This window comes from Lactuca sativa, chromosome 3 (assembly GCF_002870075.4).
Source record: "Lactuca sativa cultivar Salinas chromosome 3, Lsat_Salinas_v11, whole genome shotgun sequence".
NCBI lineage: Eukaryota > Viridiplantae > Streptophyta > Magnoliopsida > Asterales > Asteraceae > Lactuca > Lactuca sativa.
The window spans coordinates 133,320,420-133,327,056 of NC_056625.2; the positions used below are offsets into that span (position 1 = coordinate 133,320,420).

At 38.3% G+C, this 6,637-nt stretch overlaps 1 long non-coding RNA gene across 1 annotated transcript; it reads right to left on the reverse strand.

Moving 5' to 3' along the window:
- Positions 1-588: 588 nt before the first annotated feature.
- LOC111903146 (uncharacterized) lies at positions 589-4,951 on the reverse strand. The gene is made up of 6 exons (XR_002854058.3): positions 4,493-4,951; positions 4,241-4,315; positions 2,322-2,585; positions 1,942-2,015; positions 1,111-1,178; positions 589-841 (listed from the first exon to the last, which is right to left on the reverse strand). It is a non-coding gene; the product is annotated as an uncharacterized LOC111903146 (long non-coding RNA).
- Positions 4,952-6,637: the final 1,686 nt, after the last annotated feature.

Sequence of the window (6,637 nt, forward strand, 5' to 3'; positions counted from 1 at the left end):
TTTAGGGGGGGGGGGGGAATACAAGTTAAAACACCAAGAACATAACTACACTTTTCTAACAGCCTTCATCAGAAAAGTTCAACTCCATTCACGGACTTTTTTGGACAACTTAAACATTTTAGTTTTCAAAACGGTTTTAGGTTCATGTATTTCCACTTCTTAGCTTTAAAATGACTACTTGCACATCTCCACACGATTTTTCTACAATTTATGGTGATTTTTACAAAACAGCATGTCGTTTCAAACACAAGTCCGAACCAGTCTGTGAATATGAGCATTTTAATACAAGATAAAGGCTTCCAAAAATCATGATAAAAATTATGAGTAAACTAGACACATTTTAGGAACTCTCAGAATTTACGGATCTAGTTTTCGAATTCGTATGATCTTTCTATGATTTTTCTTAAACAGTGCAGAAAGGTTAAATTTAGTTAACAACTTATAACTTTCAAAACACTTTGTAACATGTTGAGCAAAGTGTTAAATCTTTGATGACTTCATATAGTACATGTATTTCTTGTAATGATATATTTATATAATAGGAAATTACTTACTGAATTTATAAGAATCCTCCATCATAACCGTTAGTACAAAACAAAGCAAGATAAACATAGCTATATTATACTATACATTTGACTTACATAGAAAGGGTTCTTTGTAACACCGTAAATTTCAAAATAATTTTTCGCATAATATAAAAACATATTCATTTAATTTTCATAAAAACATCAATGTTTGAAACTCCAATCCATGACATATAAAGAATCCCAAGATCACATAACATGAAAATCTCATGTGTGTACTGATCAAGCCGGCGCCTTCCCACGGTCATCACTAGTACCTGAAACAAATAACACCAAACACTGTAAGCACAAAGCTTAGTGAGTTTCCCAATATACCATACATAACGCATATTAGCCACTCGAGGCTATAACTCTGTGGGTCCGTGCACCCAAGCTCTGTGAACCCTCAGGTTTTAACTCTGATAACATGCATAACATAGATCACATAGAAATAATGCAGTGCAACACATAACATACATAGCATACAAATACTCTATCACATAACTCTGGTTACCTACTCAAGGTAAAGTATAGTGAAAAGACTCACCTCGCGTATCTCAGTAACTCGCAAATCCCTGAAATCACTCGTGCTCGATCCCCCGATCTATAGTCCTCCTATAACACAATATATCTCTAAATAACACTTCACAACTAAGGTTGACTAACCCTATCAAGTCAACACAGGTCAACACTGGTCAATGGTCAACAGTCAACTTTGACCGGACTCGGCGAGTGCACTATAGCGACTCGGCAAGTCTATACGCATCCACTGATTCCCTGGGATCCTCTCTCGACACGTCGAGTATTTTCCTAACTCGACGAGTTCCACCTGGCATGAGTTGCGGGGACACCGCCACTCAACTCGCCTAGTCTCAAGAACAACTCGGCAAGTTCCAGCTTGACTCAGTCCACCCGTCAACCCTCTCTGACTCTCCCTGACTCACTGAGTCAACCCCTTAACTCGGCAAGACCACTCGCTGAGTGGTTATGGACAATCTTCATGCTACTCGCTGAGTCTGTTCTTCAGACTTGGCGAGTCTATGCCATGCATAAACTCAAACTCACTCCTGAGGTCAGATCTGTTCCAATAACTCATAGATCCAGTCCTTCCAAGCACATACATCACGTAAAGTTACTATCTTGGTGTTCGTGCAAAGGTTCAAAGGCCTTATTTGATGATATGGTCTCTAGAATGCTATTCTAAGCTCATGGCCTCCATTAACACTCATAAAGCTTGAGGGAAAAGGGTCTCTGGACCTCTTTGGGCCCATATCTAAAGCACCAACACGTGAAGAGGCCAATTACTCCATGGATCATTCCACAAAGAAACCTAACTCTAAGATTTACACCAAGGACTAAGAAAGGAACGAATGGTTACCTTAAATGAAGTATCTGAGCTCAGGAATCACTGGATTAGCACCTTCTTTGGTCTCCTCTTGCCTTGATCTTCTTCTATATGCAAAAACACCCACAAATAGTCAAGGATCTTCCTCTTCTCTTTCACAAAACGCTCAAAGACTCTTTAGGGTTCTCTCTGGGGTTGGTGGCCGCAAATGAAGGCCATAAGCCCCTTTAAATAGGTCTCATACCCTGGAAATTAGGGTTTCATTAAATAGCGTGGACTCGCCGAGTCCACCTTTTGGACTCACCGAGTCCAGACGCGAACCCGTGCCCAAGCTGCGATCATACTCGGCGAGTTTGAGCTCCAACTCGCCGAGTCTCCTCACAAATCACCAAAATTATAAGAATAAATAATACCTGGGAATCCGGGTGTCACACCCCCAGCCAACGGCGGAATCACCGGGTGAGTGACGAAAATCGAATATCACAAACATAGCATATATCAAACATTAAACAACCACTTAAAGTTTTACATCACATACGACATAATTATATCTTACTTTGTTACATGTTTCATGACAAATCTTCAACGATTCAAAAAGAGGACATAAAACTTAATTTAGAACAAAAATATAAGACGATGATTCCATACTCCTCGCGTGAATTTCTTGCCTTAATTTCCTGAGAATACATGTTAAAATACGTCAACAATAATGTTGGTGAGTCCTACAGGTTTTGACTCCATATATTCTTAAAATAACAAAAGATTTTTATAAAAAGAACTAAATGTAGAGATAGAAATCTTTGCCCTTTTCAAAACATAATTTGTCAATTTTTCACCAAGAATGATTATTTTACTGTTGCATGTGTTAGAACCAACTTAGTAGTAAATAAATCTCTCTTTGTCAATTTCCATATGATAATTATATTATCAATGGTCGTTTTTATTGATTTCAGAACAAAGGAATATTAGATGGTGTCATAACCGAACTCTTGACACTAAACTTTATTATTGCACCAACACCATGATAGGGCGCGTGTGCTAAAGTCATTCTCCCCGTAATAACGCGGGGTAATGTTCGATAATGCTAACGTCAGCGCCAAAATTCATCTCGTCAGACGTAGTTGTAGCTAGCAACTCCAGGCGGACGGTCGTACCGTATAAGATCAATGTTATGACATTTATACCTAGCGTTAGTCGTTCCCTCAAGGATTAACGGTTATTTGACGGAAGGTCTCTACTAAGTATTGTGAACTTAGCCTTTGCGAAACCGGATATGAATGCTTGAACGGATTGGGTTCGATATTCGGAATAGGTATAATGAACCTATTTGGAATGGGTATAATAAACCCTTAAAGAATAGGTATAATGAACCTATGCGGAATGGGTATGATGAACCCACAAAGAATAGGTATAATGAACCTATGCAGAATTGGTATAATAAACCCACAAACGATAGGTATAATGAACCTATGTTGTTCATTTTAGATTCACTAGAAACGCAAAGTTATTTGCCGTATAAGAAAACGATACTCAGAATTCTTGAACTTCAATACTTATTGTTCTTTGATTCGACTTTGATATTATGATAACAGAGTAGTTATTTTATACTATGATGTTTAATGTGCAAGGAACCATAATAACAATTTATACGGAAATTCCATCTGTTACCCTTTTAGTATATGTATATGTACATTTTGTATTGGGTTTCACAGGCTTAAGAGTACTTGTGCAGGTTAGTAACTTAATTTAAATCTGTTTCTTTAATATCCGACATATACATGCACAAATTTGGTATCTTGATTTAAGTATAACCATATGGTTATTCAATCTGGTATGACTATATAGTAACGATTTATTACAATTTCTGTTATACTCCGTAAGTAACTGGTTCCGTTTTCGTTTATTGTTCTTTTCAGCATTATAGAGTATGAGCATACTACACCATAGTACCTTGAACTTACAATTTCACAGCTTTTATTTATCTCTTCTTAACAGTTTGCTTCATACCCTTATATCTAGAATATCAATACTTTAATAACCCTTAATTGTTTTGAATATTTAACTTATATGAACTTAATACTCAGTAACATTTCACAACTTATATTTATAGTTATCTCTATAAAATAAGTTGTTATAATCATACTTACGTGACATATAATGAAATCTTAGTTTATCAACACTCTTCTTGTATATGATTATATATATGTACTTAGCGATAGTTGTTTTACTTTAATTCATTTGTTTTGAACCATTTTCATCATGATAATAAGACCGAACTACATGTATTCTCCCCCAAACATTGATAATAAGAAATAGGGGCCATAGAATTCACATTGGTTTTGAGAGTCGGAAGTGTCAGGAAGCTCTCGTTCTAAGCGGGATTTGGAATGGGAATCTTGGAGTCAACCTAAACATCACATGGCAGAAAAATAATGGAATCAGGAACTATACACACCTGACTAGGACCAAACCCGCCACCGGGATCGTCCGGTTGGAACTGTTCAGGCCACCGGCCACCATGGCAGGTGCCTACTGTTCACGGTGGTTGCTGGACGAATTTTGATCAGAGGAGGTAGAGAATTACCTGAGATTTATGGAGAAGCAGGGACAAGGTGAGTAGGAGCAGTTTGAGTGTCTAACCAATGAAGGCATGCTGCTTCTTCTTCTCTGGTAAGCTGCTACATGCGTGTTTATGATTAGGGGTTTGTTTCAACTGGAATCGGTGGTGATCAGGAGGTATTTGAGTTGGTTTGCCATTGGAGATAGAAGGAATAAAAGGGCTGGGTTGGAGGTGGAAATCGAGTTCAATTGCTGCTGGACTCCTCCTCTGTTTATTTGAGAGAACACGGAAGTGAGGAACTTGGGCAGATGATAGGAGAGACGAGTGAAGGACTTCAATAATGAGTTAGATAGCTGTGAAGCTTCTCCAAAGCACCTTTACAGCTGTGGATCATGTAAGATATCTGATTGTACGATGAGATATATGCAGGATTTTGTACATGTGCAGAATTTGTGTGTGTGTGTGTGTATCTTGAGGAAAATTGTGAGAGGGAAGTGCCGTGGGGCCTGGTTGATATTGCTTCTAAATGAATCAGATATTGGGAGATTTGATCAGGTACTCGTTAGATTCATGGTACCATTTGAGATCAAGGAAGATATGGAAGTATTCCTAAAGTAATTTCTAAAGATATCACCTTGTGGGAAATTCTATGAATTATGGCTGAAATATATTAGAGATACATAAGGAGGGTATTAAATTTGTGGGCAGTCAATTGTAATTTCCATGCAGAAAGGTGAGAACTTTAGAAGAGAATATTAGTACTTTGTGATCTTTGGAAGATGTTTGATGAGTACATGTCTATTATTCTCAACTATGCACGTGTGAGTTATGAATCAAAGAATGATGTTCGATCAGGAGGTGAAGGGGTGATTTTTCAACTGGCTTTGCATGTACTACTTGATATCCAAGATTTAATTGTACTATCGGGTTTGTTATTTATCTAGATATACATGTATCTAGCTTTTATCTTACAATGCAAATAAATCACCATGTATTATAATACATGTATTTTACTCTATAATTTATATATGTATAATTATGATGTTCCTACATATTCCTTATATTTCTTTCATCTATCCGCAACCATCCCACCCAGTCTATATATATTGAACGTGTACATCTATTGCTATAAAAAATGTAACGATTTCTTTATTATTATTATTATTATTATTATTATTATTATTATTATTATTATTATTATTATTATTATTATTATTATTATTATTATGTATTACATTCATCCAATGACAATTCCTTACGCTCACTGTTACGTGTCACATAATTTATTAACAATATGCTTATAATCGATTACTCGCTATAATGTCATTTAAACTTGTTAAATACATAATGACGAAACATAAATTCAGTTTAGTCCTAGTAGCGTCACACCAATTTACCGACCATCTTTGATCTAAATTTGATGGTTGTTACACCGAGCTGTTACAATTCTCCCCCACTAGAACTAGACTTCGCCCTCGAAGTCTCGCTCTGCAAATAACTCTGGATGCTGCCTACGCATCTCACGCTCCGGCTCCCAAGTCATCTCGGACCCCTTCCAATGCTGCCACTGAACCAAAACCAAGGGTACCTCCTTGTTCCTCAGAACCTTGATTTTCCGATCTCTGATTGCCACTGGTCTCTCAGCATAATTCAGGCTTGCATCCACCTGAATGTCCTCCAATGGAACTACTTCCGACTCATCGGCTATGCATTTCCGCAATTGTGACACGTGGAAAGTGTCGTGAATCTGCCCCAACTCTGCTGGCAATTCCAAACGATAGGCTACCCTGCCTACCCTCGCGATCACTCGGAATGTACCAATATATCGGGGCCCCAACTTGCCCCTCTTCTTGAATCGAATCACTCCTTTCCAAGGAGAGACCTTCAGGAGCACAAGGTCGCCGACCTGAAACTCAAGCTCGGACCGGCGTCTGTCTGCATAACTCTTCTGACGACTCTGAGCGGTCAACAACCTCTGTCTGACCTGTTGGATCTGCTCTGTCGTCTGAAGCACGATCTCTGTACTGCCCATCACACGTTGTCCGACCTCTCCCCAGCAAATGGGGGTCCGGAACCTCCTCCCATACAACAGCTCAAAGGGCGGCATACCAATGCTCGAATGATGGCTGTTGTTGTAGGAAAACTCTGCTAAGGGCAAGTACGTATCCC